Here is a 25,384-nt window from a genome sequence, read left to right on the forward strand (position 1 = left end):
TGTGAAACATGATAGTTGTTTCCTGTCATGTTGAAGTGACAAACCATTGATGTGTACATCGGCCTGCAATCGCTGTATTTTTGTACACTGGATGTGTTGCAGTGTGTGGAACATGCCTATTTTGTCACACTATGTAGCATTTTTCATCTCATCATGTCCATCTCACATGGATGGCTGACAGTATTCATTCACTGACATATGCATGTACTTGTGGAATGTACCATGGCTATGGTACATGCCATCTGTGTGATGGCATGTGTCATGTATGTGTATTGGACATGCCACTCACAGGCCAATGTGTGATGGCAGTGCTACCCAGCATGCTGCAAATGTGTTGCTCTTCCATGTTGGTGTCATCAGTGTCTGCCTTTTGCCTCCCCTTCAAACTCAGTGACAGTGCATGCATGGGAGGGTTATAGTCATGTGGGACATGTGTAAATCATGTATTGGTTCTGTAGCTTGTCAGGCCTATTTGTGTGCTATGGTGCTAATGCCTGTTTCCATGTTTTGTCTTTCATGTTTTTGCAGGGGATGACGCACTTGATGCTGTTGAGGTTGAGGAGATGGTGTAGACACTGGAGGAATCTCAGGCACGACCGGGCACCAGTGGGGGATGTGGTGTGGTGGTGGGTGAGAACCCAATCTTGCTGCAGAACATTCTATCGAGGGGTGCCTCTGGGTGCACCTCCCCAGACCTCTATTCAGGTGCTGATTCGGATGATGAGACCTATGTGGCGTCGCAGGTAAGTGTTCTTGGCAGGGATTCTTTTCTGTCCAACCCACCTGTACCAGGGGTAGAACCCTCTATGGGGATGTCAGTGTTGGTAAGTCCGCCTTTGGCGGTTACGGAGGCAGGGTCACACTCCACAACATCTGATCCTGTTCCTGGGCCAGCAGATCAGAGGGGGAATGCAGTCCTGCAGCCTCAGGCAGTGCCGGCACAGCAAGGCGCAGATCTCCTTGCCCCAAACAGGTGTGGTGCCCGCCGACGCGGTTGCCGTACGCCACCAGGCAATACCGCATGGGAACAATCCATTTACGGTATGGCAACCCAACAGGCAGCATCAGTTGAGATGATGGCTCAAGCAATGGAGAGGGTGGCCACTTCCATTGTCCCCCCTGAAAGGCAGATGGAGCTACTACAGCAGGCAACAGACTCCATTTGTCAATCACACAGGGAGGACATGTTGGTGTCCAACAGGGACAGACGGGCGGCACTGGAGACTCCACGCCAATCGATATCAATAGAGTCCCAGGGCCACAGAGAAGCCCTGAGGGTAGAACTCCATCACCTCAGGGAGACTCTTGTTGACCTTGAGGCTTCCACTAACTTGAGGACAGAACAGCAGCTGGAGCGGCTCACACGTTCGCTCTCAGCTGAGATGCAGTCAACTCGGGAGGAGATCCAGGCATCACGTCAGGTGCTGCATGGGGATCTCCGCACTATAATCCTCCAGAACGGGACCTTCCACACCCGCATGCTTGCTGCCATGGAGGACCATACCAGGGCTTTGCGTGGGCTGCCTCCCATAGCACCACCACCTCCTGTGGCAGCACCACCTCATGTGGCAGCAGCAGAGGGTGATGAAAGCGACAGCAGCAGTTCTCCCACATTGGCATAGCCGTGCAGGCCATGAGCCCATGGAGGTATTTTTTTTTCCCAACATCCACACAGGTGGGTGTTGGTGCGCACCCTGTCCTCGGACCTCCTGAGTGGCCTCCCCCCCTGACCTCCACATGGCCATTTTTGTTTTTTTGTTTTTTGATTATTTTCTTTTTTGCAGTGTGTTGCCTTGTGTGGCTCCCATGGGCATCCACTGTATTCCGGCTGGGCACATGCAGGCCTGTCCTGAGTTTGGGTTAGATGCTTGGGTTTGTGAGACACACACCCCTCCTGCTTCCCGTTTCCATGGGCTTGCAAAGGGTGTGCCCAAGTGGCATTGACTTACACGGTGATGTAGGACTCCCAGGAGCTGGGTGGGCAGTCTGTAGTCAATACTGTGTAGACATTCCTAGTGGATATTGTTGTTGAATTGTACACTGCATGGTGAATTGCTATGCGCTTGTGCATCCATGTCTTTCGCCTAATTTGCAGGTTGATTCCTCATGTCTTCACGAGGCCATCTACTTTGGAGATGGAGTTCATGTTGTAATCAGTGCACTTGGACATTTGCGTGGCAGCAGCACTGTACAGTTGGAAGTGGCCGATGTGCTGGCACGATCAGGTTGTAAGACTACCACTACTTTAACTTAGTACTGTCATGTTTTTGATATGTTTGAGGTTGTGTATTGTATTGTTGGTAAGTATTTGGTCATGTGTGTTGTTAGTTCTACATTACTGGGAGCATATTGTGTGTGGGCAGTTTCCATTAAGGACACTGTACTTTGACACGTGTGTCATGTTTTGGGGATTGCTTTGTTTGCTCTCGCATAGCATGACATGCCATGGTGTGTTGGGTGGCAGTGCTGGGGAGGGGTTGGGTGACATGGCACTGTTGTCATGTTGTATTTTGCAAGGGGGTAATGATTTTTGCAGCATAGCAGTGTGTCTTTTGATGACACAGCATTGGTGGTGTTTGTGTAGGTAGGGATGCACACAATGTAACACTTCCAGGTGACCAATCTCAGGCTGGTATGGTTGTGACAGTTGACTGTCCCTTATGACATCATCATTGATTGTCAGCTGGTATGTGCCAGGGCTGTGTGCTGTGTGCACTCCACAGGGGTGTGATTTTAGGTGAAGTAATTAGCCACCAGCTGCGTACAGGCTGCCTCACCCCGTGCCCTTTCCCCTCCCATGCGCAGTGGGGGTGCATGTGGTTGGGGATGTAGGGGCACCACCATGTCCACGGGCAGGCCCCGGCGTGTTGCAACATTGTGCAGGACACATGCTGCCACTATGATCCTGCACACTACTGGGGGAGCATATAACAGCTGCCCGCCAGAGCGGTCAAGGGAGCGAAAGCGTGACTTGAACACTCCGAATGTGCGCTCCACTATGCCCCGGGTTGCAATGTGGGCTGTGTTGTATCTTAACTTTGGTGGGGTGGTGGGGTGGTGGGGTTCCGAATTGGCGTCATCATGTGGGTTCTCAGAGGGTAGGCACTGTCCCCTGGGGAGGTGGTGATGGGTATCATTAGTGGGGTTGTGAAATTGCTCAGTACTGACAAGCATGCATGTGCTGTGGCATTTATACTCACCGAGCAGCCATGTATCGCCATGCCGCCCAGCTTCTAGGTCCCGGTTTAGGGTTGACATTCTGTAAATAAAACTGTCGTGGGTGGACCCTGGATAGTTGGCATATACTGAGGTGATGATTCCCTTGGCATCACATACTACCTGGACGTTGATGGAATGGCAGTGCTTGCAGTTTCTATAGATGTGCTCTGATGCCCTGGGGGGACACAGAGCCACATGGGTGCAGTCAATGGCACCTAGCACTTTGGGGAAGTGTTCCACCCCATAACAATCCTGGATGACAGCCTGCCTTTCTGCAGGTGTTCTCGGCAGGTATATGTGCCTGCGGACTGATGGGCATGCAGTCATGATGGCCAAGACCTGGTCTAGGCAGCGTGACTGCGTGGCCTGTGACACCCCCCCCCACTATAGCAGTTGTCCGTTGAAATGATCCAGTGGCCAAGAAGTACAGTACATTGAGGACCTTATGCAGGGGGCTGAGTGCTTGGGAGCACAGGGTGGGTGATGTGAGGTCATCCTCCCACTCACTGACCAGGTCGAGTATATGTGAGGTGGAAACCTGTACCTCCCATACACCTGGTCATCAGGCACCCCAAAAAGGCTGGTTCTGGGTGTAAAAATTCTGGGCCTGACTATCCTCCTCCTCCTCCTGCGGTATCCCACGACCACTGCTGCTAGGAATGGTATATTCATCCTTGCTCTGTGCTTGTTTGTTGTTTGCGGGCACTTTTATGCTGCGCGGGTCTACGTACGCCTGCTTCCTGCTGGCGTACGTGTTTCCTGATTAGCGCGTCTTTTTTGCCGCACGCCTTAGCCCCGTTCGATTCCATGAATACGTGTTTTGAACGTGCGTGTGGGCGTTCCGTGCACTTGCCTCCTGTACTTCCCCCGTGACGCCCACATTTTCACGAGTTGTTCCCCATTCCGCGTGTCACGCCCCCTGTTCCTCCTACTTTTGTTGTGTGCGCCGCGCTATGTGCGATTTCGCTGTGCGCTTAGCGCAAGCTGTTTGGAGACGTGTGCGCCAGTGCCCGCAGAATTTTGGCGCACATCCTGGGATTTCCACAGGCACGGACTTCCATGAATCACTGTGCGCGGGTTTCGCTGCGATTTTCGCACTGGCACTGCGATTCGCACGCTTTCGCACGCTTTCAGCGCACACTAATTCCATGAATCGGCCTCTTTGTGTTTTCTTATGATTACAATACCTTTAATGCTAAACAAAGCATGTTTGAAAATAGTTTTCTTTTTCTAGCGTTAATGTGCTAATGTAATGCATAAAGTGTTTTTCCATCTGCTTGTTTACACCATGATTAGTGCTTGTTTACACATGTTTACACCATCTCCTGGTGTAGCCATGTTCCATTATCCCTCCCATCTCCTCATTCACATTCGCCACTCTGTAGTTATGCGTTTATTTCTAATGTTATAATGGACAAACCCTGCTGCTCCCATATTGCCCTGTAGCTCCAGCCTGCTCTTTTGCCTAAAATCGTGCATCCTTCTCCCTTTTATATAAAGGGGGGGTGGTTTCCTTTTAACATTAAAATTAGGGGGCACTCACTGCTCTCTGCTGGTAAACACCGGATTGCTTCCGCCTCATCATTGTAACGGGCTCCTTCCTTCACTTTTATTTGGGGCTGGATGGCTCAGTGGATTGAGAGAAGCTGAAGACCCTTTGCCCTCAAGCTCACACGCCTGTTTTCATTAGTGATCAAAGTGAAAAGTGATCTACATTACACAATGCCCACCATCCAGATTTTCACAAATTAGCAACATGGTGGTTCGTTTCAGAGATGGAGGACTCCATGAGCATGGATTTTGAGCTATACATCCGAACACCTGAGAAAGCTCACTCTGGGATTGTGATCATTACCTGTGGCTGAGAACACCATACTTCTGACTGCACTAGATCCAAATTAGCTCTGACAGCACAACGCTAGCCCAGCCTCAGCCAGCCTCTTACTCACTAGCACTGCCTAATTTGTAAAAAGAAATATGTGCCAGGCCAAAAACCTTTCCTAGCTCACCGTGCCTGACCTCCACCCACACTGCTGCTCCCCACATTTCAACCTAGGAGGGGTTGCAGCTGCAGCTCCTGCCGGCTGGCTCAGGGTGATAGATGTATTGGCAATGGGAGATGTGCAATTTGCAAATCTTTGTGTGTAGGTCAGCAGCCAGCACAGGCACTCCTCCTTGACACAGGCCTTTTCCCTGGATGTGTCCTTGTGGTGGTGCTGCTGGCTGGTGAATGTCCCGTTGTTTTCCTCTAAGTGGTGGGTGCCCCTCTGCACCGCTACTGGAACTGTCAACAGCGCACCAATGTTCAGTCATATGCTAGAAGGTGTGTAAGTCTCAGTGAGACAGCAGCCTGGCACTGGCTGCATACCAGAATAGGAAGGGGCAGTGCCTCGATTAACAAGGCTCTGCCTCTGCCCATGGAGTGCGCCAGTCTGCAGAGGTTCAGCAGAGCTGGAGCTGCCTGTGCCATGTTCCAATCATAGCTATACAACATTCAATGTATATGTAAATATCTTATGTATGTAAATATGTGTAATATTATTTATGCCAGACCATTGTTTTCTAAGATTGCCTGTGGTAACCCTGTAATGTGTATTACCTGCTCTCCAGTGCCCAGATACCTAGGGTTTGGCACGTTCTACAAATGCTAAATAAACAAATAAAAAATAAATTCACATGCCTGTGAATGCCAGCTGAACTGCTTAGTTGCCTCTGGTTTAGCTGATGACTGGCTGTTGGCCAAACCACATGCACAAGCCACACACAATATTGTAGAGGGGCTGCCAGCTAGTACAGGCATGGTGCCAATGTCATGCCAGCTGGCTGGAACAGTGTGTAGCCGTGGCCAGCAAAAACACCCAAAGCGGCCACCTTCGAGCTCATTGGGCCTCATTATGAGTTGGGCGGTGGCGTAAAAATGCGGCGATTATACTGGCGCATTACTGCACTGCCCAATTATGAGTTTGGCGGAAAGTTGGAGGATTCGCCTCTAGCTGGATGCCACCTTCCTGCTAAATTTGGGTGGAATTACCACTGGCAGGGTTACTGCCACAGTAAATCCACCAAAATCCCCCAAGGAGTCCTATTGATTCCAATGAAATGGGGACTAACTCCGCCACCAGCACTAGTAATCTGGCGGCAATACAGCCGGACCAGGTGGCGATAATGGTATTTCCATTTGGTGGTATCTCAGGAGATTTACCGCTGAGATACCAGCAAACCTGGAATGAAGTCCATTGTTGTTTATGAAAATGGATAAATAGCACAGGCATTGGAATAGCTCATCAGGTTCATGAATAAGAATGAGACAGCCAGGATGCAGGAACATATGGCTTGTGTACACCACTGCTGCTTGCTGTAATACTACGACTGACTGACAGTTAAAATGGTAAAGTTACCGAAAACACCACATCATTAGCCTGAGTCTCAGGGAATAAGTGCCATTGCTCAGAAATAAGCCTCCGGGCTCAGGGCTGCCAAACAGCACCTCCAAATTTAGCTCTGCTTACTAGTAGAATGGACAGCAGACATATTCCTCATTTGGAATTTCATAAAAATATTAATATGCAAGAATGTAACGGTTTTTTAATTGAGTTTGAAGATGTCTCACCCACCCCGTCTACAAACACAGGTATTTGTGATGCTACGAATGCTGCTTCATCCAACACCAAGTGGTATGTTCATTCAGATCCTGGACAATAAGCAGAAACGTACCCAGGGCTCGAACAATTCGCTGTGGTAGGGCCTCATTATAAGTGGGCCAGTCCGGAAATAAAGGTGCCGGTAATTTTACCAGCACTGTTGTTTCTGGACCGGCACATTATGGGTTTGCCTGCTGGAGCAGCCGTGCCCGACAGGGCTCACCCTGCCTGGCACAGTGCCCACGGTAGGCAAGCCATCACGAAAGCACCTGCACCATTAACATTAGTTACTGCCACTTTTACCACATCGCCAGATTCTGACTTTGGTGGTAAAGTGGAGGAAAATCCTCGAGCACCTGGCAGTTTACTGCGAAACATGGACCACTGCAGGTAATTCAGCCAACCCCTGATATAGTACTATGGGACTCCAAAATTGGGAATAACACCACCTCAGAATATGGTGGATTTGCCTCCAGTTCTGAGGTGGTATCCCGGCGGTAACAGTAATTCCGTTTAGGGGATTTACGCCAAACTCAGAATGAGGCACAAAATAATTTGAAGGAAACAGGCAAGGGAATTAATGGCTATTTAATGAATTATGAATAATTAAACATGAGCGATATTGAAAGCATATAATCATCTTGAAAACAACTTAGATAAATTATGCAAAGGGGGGTACATTTCCATGGAAGAAAAAGGAGTTGCTATTTGTTGAATTTTATTAAAATGTTAGCAATTATAATTTAATTTATTATAATTTATGGACAAAATACTGAAAACAGAATGTGCATTCCCACAGTTGCCTACCATTATAAACAGAACTGGCTCTCTTGCAAAGCCGATTTCTAAATGTACTAGGGGTTTAGTTTAGTTTATTTATTTGTAATGCGCACCAAACCCGAGGGTAAGAGGGCGCAGGAGCAGCAAGGTTATTCTCAGCTTAGTTACCCTTCACATAGCATTGCATTGCAGTATTTACAGTAATTACAATCGGGTAGAAAACAGTTAAAGCAATCATGATAAAGACAGGGAAGTATGCAGGTTACAAGTGTATATATATTTACAAGGTGGGTATGCAGGTTTACGAGTAAACCTATTTACAAGGTGTGTGCCGGGTCTGGGTAGGATGGGATTAGCGGTCATTGTTCTTTATCCAGTGTATGTAGTTGCGCCTAAAGTGTGAGTAGGTTTGGGGTGTCCTTAGTGGGGGTGGTAGGGAGTTCCAGTGCTGGGCTGCTTTCACTTGGAAGCTGTTGCCCCCCATTTTGGTGCGTTTGAATCTGGGGACAGTGAGTAGATTAGCGTTGGAGGTTCTGGTAGGTCTGTTGGACGAGTATTTGCTTATTCTGTCGACTAAGTAGCTGGGGGTGGCGTTGTTGAGGCACTTGTGTGTAAGTGAGGCTACTTTGAGCATGATTTTGTCTGTAGTTTTGAGCCAGTTATGGGCTCTCCTAGTGTTGGAGATGTGTTCTTTCTTAGGGATGCTGAGCGCTGCTCTGAGAGCGTTATTTTGCAGCGTCTGTATTTTGTTTATAACCTGTTTGCTAGCTCCTATGTAGAGAGCATTGCAGTAGTCCAGTTTTGATAGTATAAGGGCTCTGGCTAATGTAATGCAGCTCTGGGTGGATAAGAAAAGTTTGGCTGCTCTTATGAGCTTACATGTGTAAGCCGTGGAGGAGGCCAAGGAGCTACTCTATTTATAGAAAGAGAGGGAGGAGTCAATGTATATTCCCAAGGTTTTAACTTCCTTGGCTACTTTAATTAGGTTCCCGTCTATTCTGAAGCTGGTGTAATTGTGGTCTAGTTTGGCTAGGTTTGCAGTGGATCCAAGTATGATGAGTTCAGTCTTGTCATCATTCAGGCATAGACTGTGTGATGCCATCCATGCCTGGATGATGAGGTACACCCTGTTCACCAAGGCCAAATCATGGTTGTAATCCCCCGTCAACGGGATGAGGATCTGGGTATCATCGGCATAGTTAGTGTAGGTGATACCCAGACCATCTAGATCATCAAACAAGGGCTTTGTGAACACGTTGTACAGTGTAGGTGAGACGCAAGAACCCTGGGGTACTCCGCATGTAATGGAGACGGGGTCTGCGGCCGCTGTGGTAGAGAAGACACGCATGGATCTATTGCTAAGGAAGGACTCGATCCAGCCGATGGCTTCTTGGGAGAAATGGGCAGCAGAGTCGAGGTGATTGCATAGGATTTTGTGGTCGACCAGGTCAAATGCTGCGGATAGGTCTAGGAGGAGCAGTAGGGCAGTTTTCCCATTGTCTCCTGAGTATCGATTTGAGCCTTCAGGTCGATAAGGGCTGTTTCTGTCCCGTGTTGGGGTCTGAAACCTGATTGCCGAATACCGAGTAGACGGTTTGATTCGAGGAATTTTTGTATTTGTAGGTAGGCTGTCTTGTCTAAAATCTTGAGCAGGAAGGGAACGGTGGTAATGGGTCTGTAGTTAGTGGGGATGGACGGGTCGAGAGAAGGTTTTTTGAGAAGGGGGAGGACCCAGGACTCTTTGAGGTTGCTGGGGACGGTGCCTGAGGAGAAGGAAGCGTTGATAAGTCTTGTGATGAATGGCGAGAGGTCTCTTTCCGCATCTTTAATGATTTGAGGGGGGCAGAGGTCGCCCTGACAATTGGATGGCTTTAGACTAAGGATGATTTTTTCCACTTCTAGAGTGGAGACCTTGGAGAAGCTAAAGCGGGAGGGGGTAGGCAACGGGAGTTGGGGCGTGGGGCGCGGGGTCGTGTTGGTAGGGTTGGTCTGTTTAGTTAAGGATTCTTTCTTGTTTTCAATTTTAGTTTGAAGGTTTGTGATTTTATTGTTTAGGGCATTTTGGACACTAGTGCACCATTGTTTGTCCTTCACACAGGTGTCGGGAATTAGCACTGGTGTTTCCAGTTCTTTAATTATTGTGAATAGCTCTTTGGTACTGGAGGTAGATTGCGCGATTCTCATGTTGTAGGATTCTTGTTTGGCAGCTATAATTTCTTTTTTGTAGTTGGACCTTATTTTATTGAGTATTGATTTATTGAGTTCTGTGGGAAATTGTCTCCAGGCCTGTTCCTTTTTGCGTTTTTCTGTTCTGAGAGTTTTAAGGTGATTAGAGAACCAGTGGTTGAGGTGCTTTTTGGGTTTGCATTTTCTTAGTTTTGAAGGTGCAATGGAGTCTAAGGCTGTGCGCATGATTTTGTTATAGCCTTCGACGAGGTCATGGGGGTTGAGGGTGGCGGGGTGTTGGTTAAGTGTGGGGAGGATCAGAGGGATCAGATTTTCCACTGTGATCTTTTTCTTACTTCTCGCGGGAATAGCAGCGGCTATCTCGTTGTTAATGTTGGGGTTCGAGGCTTCGAGGGTGAAGGAGAATAGATGGTGGTCGGACCAAGGTTGGGGGGAGTTGTCAGTGATGGCAGCCACGCAGTTGAAGTCTGCAACCCAGTCAAGGGTTCTCCCTTTGTTGTGGGTGGGGCCAGATACTTTTTGGGTGAAGCCTAATTTAGATAGGGTATTGTTGATGAGGGTGGCGTGGTGATCTTTCTGGTCTTTAAAACCTAGGTTGAAATCTCCAAGGGGAAGGCTCTGGGAGGAGTTTTTCAGGTTGTTAGAGAGGATGGTGCTCAGGTCTTCCTCGAAGGATCCTAGAGGTCCGGGCGGTCTGTAGAGTAGGTGGATGGATATCGTTTGGGAGTTAGTAGTGGGAAGCTTGGCTATGAGTGATTCGCATGATGGGAGGTGGGTAGAGGAGTCGAGTCTGATGTTGAGATGTGTTTTGGCAATTATAGCCAGGCCACCGCCTCTTGATTCTGTCCTATCCGCTCGGAGGATGGTGTAGTCGTGTGGGATGGCTAAGGAGAGGGCTGGTCCGGCGGCTGTGTGGAGCCAAGACTTTGTTATGGCTAGGAAATCTAGATCTGATGCTAGAATGAGGTCTGCTATATCTGTAGCATGGGCTATTATAGAGCGAGCGTTAATGAGGGCTCCTTTTATGGGTGCGTCTCTTGTCTTGGTGGGGGTGGTGGTGGTGACTGTGTTGTCGGTTTTGTGTCTGGACGTAGTAGTTTGTGGGGTGGGCTTGGGTCTTTTCATCGTAAGGTTGGCACAGGTGCTAGCGAGATAGGGGCAGTTGGTGAGTTTGGGTTGGGTCAAGTCCCTGGCTCGTGGCTCGTACAGTTTAGGAAGTCTGGACCGTAGTCTAGCGTTTCTTTCAGAGAAGCTGCATGTTAGGGAGGTAAGGGGTAGCATGATTGTGGCGGGAGGATCTGAGGGAAGTGGTGGGGTGGTACAGATGGAGGCCAGGCTTAAGGTGGAGCTAGACGGGCATGTGAGATTAATGAGGTGGAGAATAGTTCTCAGCAGTATTGAGTAGGTGCCTGGTAGGAACATTGCATAGGCGGTGAGTGCTAACACAGTGGCTGGGTTCAAGATGCAAGGTAAATTGAAACAATGCCTAGGTTCAATATGCAAGATAGGTTGAACTATGCTTAGTTTCAAGGTGCAAGGTAAGTTGAAACAGTGCCTACGTTCAAGGTGCAAGGTAAGTTGAAGCAAAGCCTAGGTACAATATGCAAGGTAAGTTGAAACAATGCCTAGGTTCAAGATACAAGGTAACTTTAAACAATGCCCAGGTTCAAGGTGCAAGGTAAGTTGAAACAGTGCCTAGGTTCAAGGTGCAAGGTAAGTTGAAGCAAAGCCTAGGTACAATATGCAAGGTAAGTTGAAACAATGCCTAGGTTCAAGATACAAGGTAAGTTTAAACAATGCCCAGGTTCAAGGTGCAAGGTAAGTTGAAACAGTGCCTAAATTCAAGATACAAGGTAAGTTTAAACAATGCCCAGGTTCAAGGTAAGTCGAAACAGTACCTAAGTTCAAGATACAAGGTAAGTTTAAACAATGCCCAGGTTCAGGATGCAACGTATGGTAACACAGGACTAAAGGAGCATAGTAGGCTGAAGCAATGCCTGCAGGTGTACAGGGTGGAGTGTCGAGGCTAGTCTTGCGTGCAAATGTGTGCCTAGAAGTTGCTGAGGCACTGACGTTTGTGTGCTTGTATTAGAAGCATGATGCAGGCCATTGTGCAGAGTGCGGAGGGTTAGCCAATTAACAGTGAGGCAGGTGAAGCACTTTAGCAGTGATAGGCTGGCTCTAGGTACGATGCACTGGCTACAATGGACGTGACAACATTAACAGTGTGTGAGTGGCTATAATGACAATCAGCGATCAAAATCAAGCACGAAGGCAAGGACACAGTTAAGATGCAGTGTATTAGTGATGAACGGCAAGATACAATATTGTCTTTGGAGCCGACATGGGGTAATGAGGTGGAGGGTTCTTAGCAACGCGGTGCGTTAGCGACCATGTGTTCAGTTCGGCGGTGGTCATTATGAGCCGTGCCAGAGTCATTTTTTTTCCGATGCCCAGCAATGGGGACTTACTGGGGCATTAGAGCCCCGGAAGTCGCGGTAATTCCTCATCGCCGGGCGCTGGAAAAAAGTACTCCCCAATATTATTCAATGGGAATGGGGAGGACGGATGCACCAGCACCATTCATGAATGGCGCCTGTGCATCCGTCAAGGTCTGCGAGCGGGTGCCGGTACACCCGCCTGGTCAGACCTAGCTGGCGAAAAGGCACCCACTTGCAGAACTCGTAGTTTGCAGGTCCGGAAACAACGGCACCAGCAAGCTTACAATGTGGCCCATTGAAAGCCATTTCAAGACGTTGTTTGTAACACGCAAATCATACATCAGAGACAGCATGGACACCTTTCTCAATAAGTTTTACAAAAAATCAGTTGAAACCACTATACGTATTAGTTATCTTGGATGTATGCACACTGTACACATTTATTAGACATGAGATGGCGCTGCACGTCATGTCCATTTCCTTTTGGGATATTTCAATTACTTGTCTCAAAATAAAATGATACTGGAGATGCTTGAACATTTTCATGTCTCATGGAAAAATGTACAGACAGACATTTCGTGTTGCAACCGGAACAAAATATGACCATTTCTCCTCAAGTCTGTTCATGGTATATTATGAAATTGCGCAGCTGGCAACATGCAGCGGAAGATTATATGCAGCACCCATTTCTGTAGCCAAGATATGTTGATGACGTATTAATGGTGTAGGATACTACAGTGCCGACATTACTTGACTACAACGCCAGACTTAACAACAATGCATTTGAAATTCAGTTGAATCTCATGTGTTGTGGCTCAAGTCTGTATTTCCTGGACCCTGAATTATACGTAGAAGGCAACCTCTTGGAAAGCAGAACCTTTCGCAAACTGGCTGGGGTCAATTCAATCTTATATGCATTATATCATTTTTGTAATGAGTTAAAATGCATTGATTATTGTCGCACCCTGAATGTTAACGTCCCACTGATGCCAAATTGATGCAACTGTTATGGCCGTGGTAAATAATGAAATATATAGAATGAGTGTACTTCCTTTTGATAACATTAGAACAAGAAGGCAAACCATGGGGGAAATTAAGGTTTTGCAAAATAAATTTCCCGAATTACTTTCTTGAGTCTGAATTAATACATGAATCCTTCTTTCATCAAAAGAGTGAGTCCCAGGCCCCTGTAGGGTTTCCATGCCAAAAAGAAAATATCTGTTTCTAAGGCCATCACTTTAAGAAGTTGTTTAAAATGCAGTGCTCAAAAAAGAAAAGAAAGAACATGGAAACAGTTATTTAAGATCTCAAAAAATAGTTACAGTTGCCTTTGGTCTCATATTTGTCATATGTGAGTCTTTAGAGTTACTCATATTGAAAGGTCGCAGAGGTTTCTTCAGACACACTTTGTCAATCATGTATTTCTACATGAATACATCCATGAGTTTCATGTAGATCCAGTGAAACATGCTCTAGTTGGCTTCTAATTGGATCTGAGGTGGTTCTAGAGACAGAGCCCCTTCGGGACAATATTGCGCCCACTCACTTTTCATTTGGTAACAGTTGAAACACAGAGACGTCATGAGCACAGCAGACCTTCAATGCTCAATGGTCAAAACCCCGCGTCTGTGTCAAGTATGAGTGAATCATTGTTTTCGCTCCAAATAGGCAATGTTTACATTGTCTTCATGATTAGGCTAGCCAGGTATCAGGTACCATAAAATACAAAGGCCCTCATTACGACCCAGGCGGTAAGTTACCGCCTGGGTCGTACCTTTACCACCATGGCGTAAACTATGTTTACGCCATGGTGGTTGGCGGACTTACCGCCCCATTCCGAGGTCGGCGGGGCGGTAAGTCCCCAATCCCCATTTAGCCTTCCCCATTCCCATTTTTGCCCCATAGGGCATAATGGGAGTGGGGAAGGCGTTAATTACGCCACCGTAAATTACGGTGGCGTAATTAACAACATGGTCCCTTAGCGCCATGGATTTTAACACCTGCTAAAAGCAGGTGTTAAATCCGCCATGGCGCTAAGGGACCTCGGAATCAGGCGGTAAGGGTCGGCGCTGTTTACGCTGCCGTAAACCCCTTTCCGCCTGGGTCCTAATGAGGCCCAAAGACCAAATGCTACCACAATCACCAAAAGTCCAAGAACCTCAGCACACACGGGTGAAGCATGGGGTAGAGTAATTGAGTAATTCCTAAAAAACAATGAATGCTCTCAGGTCGCACGACTTCTCGCCCTCAAGGAAGACCTGCGCTGATCCTATGGTGAAATCCTCTTACCTTAGGGAGCGCTGACGTGCCGCTTATCTAACAGGGATAGAGAAGGAACACTGACCCTCTACTCCAAAAGCTGAATCAAACTCCACCTAATGCGTCCCCAATACATTTCTATGGATATAGGCATCCTATGAACACCTCCCTCAGTTAAATGCGACCCCAAACTGAGGCAGGGCTACTACGATCCCACTGAATGGATATCAACAAAGGTGCAACACAGTTAAAGAAATAAAAACGTTCAGGCTGATCTTGATCTGCTTGTGATATCACCAAGGAGCATTTGAATGGGGATTTCACCATTTATTGGACACCCATCCAAGTGTGCTCCCCCGCGTTACTGTTGTGCATCTGTAATGAGTATCACCAATTACATGCATATCCAGCCATACGTGTTTAAAAACATAAATTCCTTGTGCATATGGATCCCTTTTGACACACTTGCAAAGGATATCCCATGTAAGTCGACCAGTGGATCATAAGTTGCTTCCCACCTTCTTCAGGACCAGCAAGATTGCTTCCAACCTAGCACCAAGTCAACGGGGTGAGATACGTTCGATGAGACATACTTAACGAAGGGGGACAACAATGTCATCTAAAACAAGAGGGGTGACATAAATAACTTATTTTACATCATCAATTCTGTGGATCAACGGCAACCAAATTGCTAGTGTATGGTCAAAAGCTTCAGGAAGAGCCTGAATACTCCTGCAACGCATGCTGAGACACTCAGTGTTGCTAGTACGCAGCAGACATCCTTGCTCATGGTGAGCCGCACGGGATCATAGAAAGACCATTAAAGTCTAAGGAGACTGCAGACACTAAATGCTAAGAGACCACTGACTGACCGAAGGATGATCATCAATGTGCGCTCCACTGTGGAATGCGTTAGGATAAGCCCTGACGAAGCTCTATATTGCCCGTTACTGAGCATGCTCTTAATTGGGCTCTAGGAATAGGTTCATATTTTAGTTTTGACTTGTAGGTGGTACTCTTGCACCACCTATAAGCCATAACTATTGCCTTTCAAGAGAGGATATAAGGCGACGTCATGTGAGGAGGGACACACAGCCTCCTGGTGTCCTTTCCATTTCAATGCCATACGCTATATATGTATTGCCTTCCCTTGCACCCACAGCCCTGCACAAAACAAACACACAGGGGAAATCTTTCTTTCTCATGTGCAATGGAGGCATTTAAAAGGTGTAGCCCTGTTGAGAGAGGATGCTACCGTAACCACCCTAGTTTAAATGCACTATCTCCGGCACCCTCACACACCTCCTAGAACTCCTTCTTCTAGGCACTTGACTCCTCCATACTTCGTCAGGAAACCCCTATGATCTCTGCACAAATCTCTCCAGACCCCCACTAGAACACGCACATTTCATTTCCTGCCTTCTGCCCATATGCACTGCGAGCCGGCCACCTCCAAAATCCCCTTTCCCCTCGGCTGCTCCTGTTTTCTCTGCACTTCTTGGTTGTCTGCCACCAGACACACATGTCTTGATTGGAGAAGACGTCCATTTCTGAAAAGCGCTTGGTTCCTCACAAACACTGTAGTCATAGAAAGTGTCTGGCTAATCATGTACCTTGATGCCTCCCTAGTGGAGTATTTAGGGATCCTGTGGGTCTTGCGATGGCAGACCCAACTCAGAGAATGCCAGTAATCATTGCAGAAACGTCAGCAAAGCTGGCATTTTGCCTTCAAACTTGGTGTGTGCCTTAGGTAGCAGCTCCACCCTGGGAGTAGCAGTGCAGGGCAAAGCAGGTGGGGTTGTCCAGTCCTCTGGGCAGCTTCCGAGCTCTGAAAATGGGGCAGGTGCTACCTGCACTGCGCTGACAGGTTGACACTTGATGAATCCTCGTTTTCAGCGCTTAATCATTTGCCATGGATGGAGAGGCCTAACTGCGAAATGTTTAGGTATCAATGGGCCTCATTCCGAGATTGGAGGTAGTCATGGCGCTATATGACAAATAAAGTAGGCAATAACAGGGTGCAAAGTCAGTCCCAGGGTAAGGTGCCTTTACATAATAGCATTGTTGGAGTGAATTATGAATACCAGGTGGTGAAAAAGTTAAGAATATGAACATAAACCAAGGACAGGGACTGAGGACATTACAGCACTTGAGAAGGTATGTGGGAAAGAGACATGTCAATAAGGTTGAAGTGTTTTTAAATCTGCTTAAAATGTAGAACCACTTCCTAATGTCCAACAACAAAAATAAACATGTGCTTTGTTGTTAACTCAAGGTGAATCCATATATATGAAGATTACTGGCATTAAGTGAAGTTTTGCAACTATGGACAATTTGTACATTGACAACCAACAACTTTAAGAGGACGAAGAGAATGCAAACCACCAAGCGGTTCCTTCAAGTAGGTGAATAACCTTTAGTCGACAAACACAATATGCTTGTGGTTTATAAAGTTCATTATTGAGGGAAGACATTCACTACTTCCACCTTACTATAGGCATTGAAAACAAATAGGCAAGCCAAATTGGCAAAAATATAATAATAGTTATACTACACAATTAAAATCATGGCAATAATTGACTAGCCATCAGTTCAGTTAGTGTACACAATACAACAAGAGTGGTCTGTACAGAACACATAGGCAATAGAAGAATTAGGGCCTCATTACACGGATGGCGGAGAACCATGGCGCTATTAGCGCCATGGTTCATGCCGGTAAAATACCAGCACCGCCTTGGCGGAAAGGGGAATTACCGCCCCATTCCAAGCTTGGCGGGGCTGTAATTCCCCCTTCCACCATTGCCCTTCCCCATTCCCATTTTTGGCCCATAGGGCTCAATTACGCAAATTGCGGTTCCGTAATTAGCTCCCTGGGTCCCTTTGCGGGTTGGTTTTTAACGCCTGCAAAAGTCTTCAATCCTTGAGCATATCTGATACTTGTGCAACTGTGGATGTCTTCCCCTATAACAAAACAACAAACATTGTATATCAATTGTCCATATGTTCGTGAGTCCTAATCTCAAACAACGTCTATTTTCAATAAATCAACATAGGTGTGGTGCCAATTGAACTGCACCGCTCATCTTTGAAACTGACCACTTCCTCTTCTTCAAACTAGTCGATTTAGTAACCAACATAACTCTGTCATCAACTCCAGTTACAATATTGACAAGCTCCACTAGATGTTAGGCCCCAATGGGTGCGGTTACAAGGTACAATATATACTCACTCATGCTGTACCCCAATCGAGTACTTCCACAAGAAAACCTCTCTAACAGCTTAGATTTGCATTGCTGGAAAGCATAGAACATTAACTACATTTCTTACCATTCTTGCAATTGTTTTCGATCACAAGTGGCAAGTTGGAATCTTTCCATCCACTCGTGGGTCGCTAAAACTGAGGATTCTCCTCGGTGTCTTGATATCTGGAAAACTGGAAACCAGATATAACGCTGCTTATTATCAACCTAGGTGTTTTACGGTTAGTTCTATCATCCCCCCACTTCAACCAGGGGCTTGTATTAAGCCAGGTCTCCTTACCAGCTAAACATGAATTTGATATCTTTAACCCTGCAGTTTCATTCGGCTCCTCCTACTGGAGCTGCGTATGTCCTTCGAATTGCATCGAAAGTCCTTTTAAGCGAAAAGGTGGGGTGAGCGATGGGGTTGGTCTTACCCAAAGCCTATTCAACACCTAGGGCAACCAGCATAACTCAGGCTACCTGAGGGTATAAAAACGATCACAATGGATCCATGAGAATCCCATCGGGTTTAATCAAACCTATGTTCTCAGTCTATTAAACAGGACATAAGTCTCCTGGTACATCATGGATGCTTAACAACCATGTTCAATTAGTGTCTTACCTAAGCGGGTGGCGGCGAGCGATAACTGCTGTTGGTTCTCCTTTAAGCGAACGGAAAACCGCACCTCTTCATAGTAAGCGTCGCTGGTTTCTGGACGTTTGCAACGAAAGCCCTTCTGCTCGATGCCCCGCCACATAGAGAATCTACTCTCACTAAAAAGTCAAGAGGAACACACAAAAATTCTACCATAAGGGACAATTCTACTAATCGCAACCTCGAGAAAGTCTTACCATGAGTCTGTGTGTCCAGGTGTATCGCTCTCATCCTTCGGGCCAATCGCTACCTCCGGACTTTAATATGGCTAATGCCATTGGTTGCTAGTTTTAATTCCTATTGGGTCACATTGGACTTACTTCTTATGCATCTACCCTTCCTCTTTCTACCTTTTACGCATTAGTCCTATGAGATTTACATACGTCTCAATGTTTTCGACGATGAAGAAGTATCGTGCTAGCAACTCTCGCGGCCACAAGTTGGCGCTGTATATTGCCACCTTCCAAAGGTGGGTAGAGTACATTATTTCTTTACTTGTATTGATAAGCAGAAGGTCCAGTCACTGAACATATTGTGATTACTGAGGTATCTTATCTTTAATAGCAAGCCGTCATTGCTTACATCGCATAGAACGGACTCGACAGATATGAATACAGTCAATAGACCAGACTATATCATCCAATCGATTTTTTCATTCAGTCCTGTTTGCATACTGTTTGTTAAAAAAATGACCTGTTGTTCTTTTTTCAAGAGCAGCTTTTTATCTTTATTGCTGTCTGTTCCTGGTTTCAATCTGTACAGGAAGGACCATTTGAGATCCTCACCTCTATGTAGATACTCGATCCAATGATCCACGAGCAGGGCGTTCAAAGTGCGTTTTTTAATGCAACTTTTGTGCTTACTTATTCTTAACTTGACTTTTCTATCTGTTTTGCAAATGTACACTTTTTGCACGGGCACCAGACAACACAGATGAGCATACACAAGTTGCAATTAGTGAGGGTCTTTTGTTTCCAGAGGGTTTGTAAACAAATGTCAATTGTGCCTTTGCATGTAGATAGACAACAGGTACAGTGACCACATGGATAATGTCCAGCCAGCTCAGGTAGACCCCATTGTTGGGGTATGGTTCTCGGTTTCAACGATCGCTGACTGATATCATTACATTTGATAAAATCTTTGATATTGCGGCTCCTTTTGAAGGCAATTATTGGTCTGGGTACGGGCCGAACGCTTTTCTCCATAATATGCCTGTTTTGTCCAATGATTTTTAATTGGGTTGGACATATGGCTGAAAGTGCTGACAAACACTATTCGTTCCACTTTTTCTTTTTCAACTCTCTGTTGCTTATATTCAAGGAGTGTGTCTCTGTTATTGTTGCTAACTCTCTTCAGAGCATTGGTTGTAACTTCTATTGGATAGCCTCTGTTGGTCAGACGTTCTTGCATTATGTTAGCTTCCATTTTGTAATCGGATCTCTTTGTGCTATTTATTTTTAGCCTAAGAAATTGACCCAACAATAGGTTGTCACGCACATGTCAGGGGTGGAAACTAGTGTAGTGAAGTACCAAGTTTTTGTCCGTCGGTTTGTTGAAAGGCTTCACATATAGCTTTTTATTTTCAGGATCGACTGCAATGGTGATGTCCAGAAAGTCAAGTGATGTCGTACTGTAGTTAGAAGTGAACTGCAAGAATCTATCTTGCATATTTAACCATAAGCAGAAACTCTCAAGTTCGTTAATCATCCCTTTCCAAATGACATAAATGTCGTCGATATAACGTCTCCACGTTTTTATGTTGTTCACAAAGGGATTGGCTGGGTTCATGATTTTCGTGGTCTCAAATGCCTTAATGTAAAGATTAGCTACACTGGGAGCCAGGGAGGCCCCCATGGCGGTTCCTTGAATTTGTCTAAAGAACTCTCCATCAAAGTGGAAATAACTTTCCATGAGGGCCATCTCGGCACACCATAAAATGAACGAGACTGGGGTAGATTTTACAGTGTTATCTTGGAGAAATTTCTCTTCGAGCATATCTAGGGAAGCTCTCTGTGGTCTGCTCGTGTACAGTGCAACCACGTCTAAACCCAATAATATTTCTGTCAACGGGTCAAATTCCACACCTTCTACCTCTGTAATCATTTGTGTAGTGTTGAGAACGTGCAACGCCATTTTTCGTACCAGTGGTTGAAGAAATGTGTCCACAAAGCGGGAAAGTGGCTCAAGTACAGAGTTTACTCTCAAAACAATGGGTCTACCTGGTGGGGCGATCAAAGATTTACAAATTTTCAGGGAGTATATAAAATTGAGGAATTTGTGGCTTATCCTTAATCAGGAAATCTGCTTCCTTCTGGGAGATCCACCCTCTTTTGGCTGCTTTCGAGACTTTAAGTGAGTTCAAATTCGCCAGTCTCATGGTAGAATCTTCTTTTAGGGGTTCATAACAAGCCAGATTTAATAATTGGCAGTTGCATTCTCTAACATAGTCTTCTCAATTCAGAAGCACTATTGCTCCCCCCTTATCTGCCTTCCGGATCACAATTTCTCTGTTGTTGAGTAGATTCCACATTGTTTCATTTTCTCTATGGCTGATGTTATAAAATGCATTCTTCCCTTTCGATTCTTTTTCCAAAATGTCTAAGTCATGGAGCACCCTCTTCTGAAACACCAGAGCTTCAGTGCTATGTGCAGTGGTTGGTACACAGAAATTGGATTTGTTCTGTAGATTTGTGTCAGAAGGCTCTGGTTCATAAGCTTTATCTTGGAAAAATTGATTGAGGTGGATCTTTCTCATAAATTTGAAAAATTCTTGACGGAAAGTGAATGGACTATGTAGATTGGTAGGAACAAAGCCCATCTTTCTCTAGGATTCTCATTTCTTCTGGTGTTAGCTGGTATCTGGATAGATTCACCACAATGCCTGCATACTCCTCGTTATGCAGAGTTCCAGGTCCCAAGCCTCCCGGCCTCTCTCTAAAAAAGGCTGGTCGTTAGCTCTACCGCCTTGGTTACTACCTTGATAACCACGATTATCATTTCTTCTCCCACGGTAGTTTCCTCTGTTGGGTTTACAGCAGTTAGGCTTTTCCCGATTCCTGTTAGTTATGTACTCCATCCATCTGTTCGTTAACCTGGTAGTTTTCCTAAGTGTATGGAAAAGCCTTCTCGTGGCTGAAGTTTGTCAGATCCTTGTTCATCCTACGGACTGGTTCTCTTAAGGTGTCCTCTTTAGAGATGCCTATTTCAGCCATTAGGGCATCTAGTCTTTTTTGTACAATTCAAGTGGCACCACTTTTTGTATTTCTTCTTCCAAAGTCTTAAGATCAACAAGGATTTTCTCTGTCATTTCTGTGGCATATCTATTATTAAGATTAACCAGTCGCTGCTGCACTTGTTGGCCACGTAGTTCCATTGTAGGGTGAAGTTTCTATTATCTAAAAAGAGCCTTGGCTCATTCCGAACTACCAGTCCTTGGGGTAATGTACCCTTGCGTAAGTACTCTAACATTAAAGAGCCATGGAGCACCGTTCTTATCAATCTTTTTTTCAGATTGCTTAACTCATCCTAATTTGTGATGTTTGTGGTGTTTTCAGAGGATCAACCTAACAAAGAGGCGTTTTCCAAATGTTCTGCAACATACTTTTCATCGTAACTCTCACACCTCTACGGCCATTACGACTAGATCTCTATGGAGTCCTTTCTCGTGCCTAAAGGGGGAGGAGGTTGATCACCACTGAGTTTAACCTAATCAATAAGGTGACTCATGAGCGGCTCAAATCTCAACCTTTCCGCTTAACCGGCTGTAGAAAAGGATCTTTAACTATTTTGCAATCTAGAGTCAACGTGAGTGCAAATTGCACTCGTAACACAGGGAGTTTAAGAAGAGAAAAGAGCCATAATAGATGGCAGACCAACTAATGAATCGGCCTCATGGTCTAGTGACCGTACCAGAAACAACCAACAACTTTAAGAGGCCGAAGGGAATGCGAACCACCAAGCAGTCCCTTCAAATAGGTGAATAACCTTTAGTCGACAAACACAATATGCTTGTGGTTTATAAAGTTCATTATTGAGGGAAGACATTCACTACTCCCGCCTTACTATAGGCATTGAAAACACATAGGCAAGCCAAATTGTCAAAAATACATATTTTAATAGTTATACTACACAATTAAAATCTTGGGCCCATTGGGGCTGTGAGCACTATTACTGCCAGCAGTAATAGTACCGAAAGCGGGGCGCTAAATGCCATTTTCACCACCAGCTAAAAGCTGCGGGTAACACAGCCCATTTAGCGGCCAACTCATCATCGGGCCAGCCCTTAAATGCGCCAGTAACAGCATTACCGCCAGATTTAATGGCTCCAGAGCCTTTCAAAGACAGGAAAAAAGTGCCGAAGCTCTAAGATTCTTAAGACATTTTTCCTGAAAATTAATTAAATCCCAGACACCATTCGAAAGTATTTTTAGAAAGCTTGTTTAAATGTTATATAACACAAAAAGGGAACAGAGAGCAAGGTGTATGTGCTTTGTGATTTTTAATTAGAATTGAAACCCTGGATTGAAAGATTGTATTAGGACTTTCTCCTGCAACTTGGTATCTCTAGAAGTTTTAGATATCTCAAATTCAACATGCAACAACAAGATTCCTCTGTAGTAGGTGAAACATTGCGCATCTCTTCCTTAGTGAACGCACTGAACCGGGTGTTGTGAGGATGTACCTGACTCCATTAAAATAGTAAGTGAGTTAGGTCCCACAGACCCTGAAAGCAACCGAAATCCAGGGTAACCCCAATCCTTTACAATCGTTTTCAGCATGTCTGACATCAGGAAGCAGTGAAGTAGTATTTTTTTCTAAGGTACGAATCCATATTTTGCCATAGATTGTGTCTAATATTTTAGATTGAGTTTGATTTTAACCTAAGTCTGAGTATTTCTTTGCCTTTTGATTTTAGCAAGGATGTGGGTTTAAAACAGGCATAATTCTCTGATGTAGATTGCTTGGCTTAATTTTCTGTGAATCCATCTACATAACGTTATTTGGCTATATATAAAGTCTTCAGACTTGGTGTCGAATGAGACGAGGGTGTAGAACCCTTGCCTAATGGAACAGTGGAATCACCTATCATATTATTTTGATGCTATTTTTTTTAATACAAGAAAAAAATGCTATTGCAAACCAGCTTGTATCTTGTCTCAGAGTGTGAGGGTGGGATTGTTAGAAACGAAATGATTAGATAAATATAATATAAATATATATAAATAAATAAAATACAAAATACAAATAGAGAGTCCTTGGAGACACAGCGGGCAAGAGTCTTTGCGCCACCGCTTAAGCACTGATGACGCCAATGATCTTGCTATAAGGAATATATTTGGGTAGCTGGCTGGAGATGTTTGAGGCTTTGCCAAACAAAATCCCCCACATGCTCCCATCATAGTCCTTATCAACAAAGCATTTATTGTGTGCTTTTGTCACAGACAACGGTCACTCAAATAAACAACTGCCAGTCTCCAGGGCGCTGATGGGGATTAAACGAATAATGTGTTTCGCCCAGGGAGTGGCTTGAAACGCCAGTCAGGATCATGCTAGTAGCTTGACCCTGGCTTGCCTGAGCACCACCTGCCATTCTCGCCTTTACACCAAAATGGCGCCAGATATTGCATCTTATTACCTACATGTTTCACGTACTTTTTGGGATTCCAACTACTTCTGCAAAATGTATACTTTCAAGCTCTACTTTGTGGACAGAGGGTGTCTCTAAAACGCAGCAAAATTCTTATTTTGGATTTACCGATATCTTTCCACCTTGACCGCAATGAACTGTTAATCTCTCCCTCCCTCATCCCTGAACTTTAAACTTAAAATGTTGCAGACCCTTTTTAAACTCCTCGATCCACCAGTCTGCACAGCAAACTGAGTGGAATGAGATAAGGGTAGAATGGTGATCATTACTCTGCATTAAATCTTACAATCCTCCCGCCATCCTCCCTTCCAAGAGTTTGACACTCGGTGCTGCCCGAATGAACTGGCGCAGCAAGCCAACATGGGAATCTGGGGCATCAGGATTCCAAGAGTCTGAGACTCAGTGCCGCCTGAATGAACTGGCGCAGCAAGCCAACATGGGAATCTGGGGCATCAGGATTCCAAGAGTCTGAGACTCAGTGCCGCCTGAATGACCTGGCGCACCAAGCCAACATGGGAATCTGGGGAATCAGGATTCCAAGAGTCTGAGACTCAGTGCCGCCTGAATGAACTGGCGCACCAAGCCAACATGGGAATCTGGGGCATCAGGATTCCAAGAGTCTGAGACTCAGTGCCGCCTGAATGAATTGGCGCACCAAGCCAACATGGGAATCTGGGGCATCAGGATTCCAAGAGTCTGAGACTCAGTGCCGCCTGAATGAATTGGCGCACAAAGCCAACATGGGAATCTGGGCCATCAGGATTACAAGAGTCTGAGACTCAGTGCCGGCTGAATGAACTGGCACACCAAGCCGCCATGGGACTCAGTGCCGCCTGAATGAACTGGCACACCAAGCGGCCATGGGAATCTGGGGCACCTGGAACACCCTTGATGCAGAAGGAACGCTGAGTAAAGGAATCATCCAACTCCCCGGTGGTCGCCCTCCATGTAGTGGAGTCTGTTTTGCTCTGGGCGATGGAGCAATTCTTCTGCCTGCCCATTCAGACCCACTTTCCTGAAACTCCTCTCACTCCACTGCATGTGCACCCATCAGTGTTGAGGAGGGTGGGATACTCTGCCTGACGCTTCTCTGCTATGCGTCCCTGACGCCCTGGTCAATCTGCTGATATTGCGCTTTGGCTCTCCTTGACTACATGGGACAGCGGGCCCAGACCAATGGGGACTGAAGTCGCTTAGCCAGACTTATTTTGCTCTTTCCCCAAGTTTATGGGTCTTTCAGTTAAGGGGATTGCCTGTATAGACAGGAGATCACTTGCTCACTCAGTGGAAGCAAAAAGCCTTTTATTTTGACA

The 25,384-nt window shown here is 45.9% G+C and overlaps 1 long non-coding RNA gene across 3 annotated transcripts in view; it reads left to right on the plus strand.

Annotated features, from left to right (window-relative positions):
• The window catches only part of LOC138510390 (uncharacterized), a 78,890-nt gene that overhangs the window by 12,987 nt on the left and 40,519 nt on the right, over positions 1–25,384 (plus strand). The gene's annotated exons all lie outside the window — the stretch shown is intronic.

Source organism: Ambystoma mexicanum, chromosome 6p (assembly GCF_040938575.1).
Source record: "Ambystoma mexicanum isolate Mex_15411 chromosome 6p, UKY_AmexF1_1, whole genome shotgun sequence".
NCBI lineage: Eukaryota > Metazoa > Chordata > Amphibia > Caudata > Ambystomatidae > Ambystoma > Ambystoma mexicanum.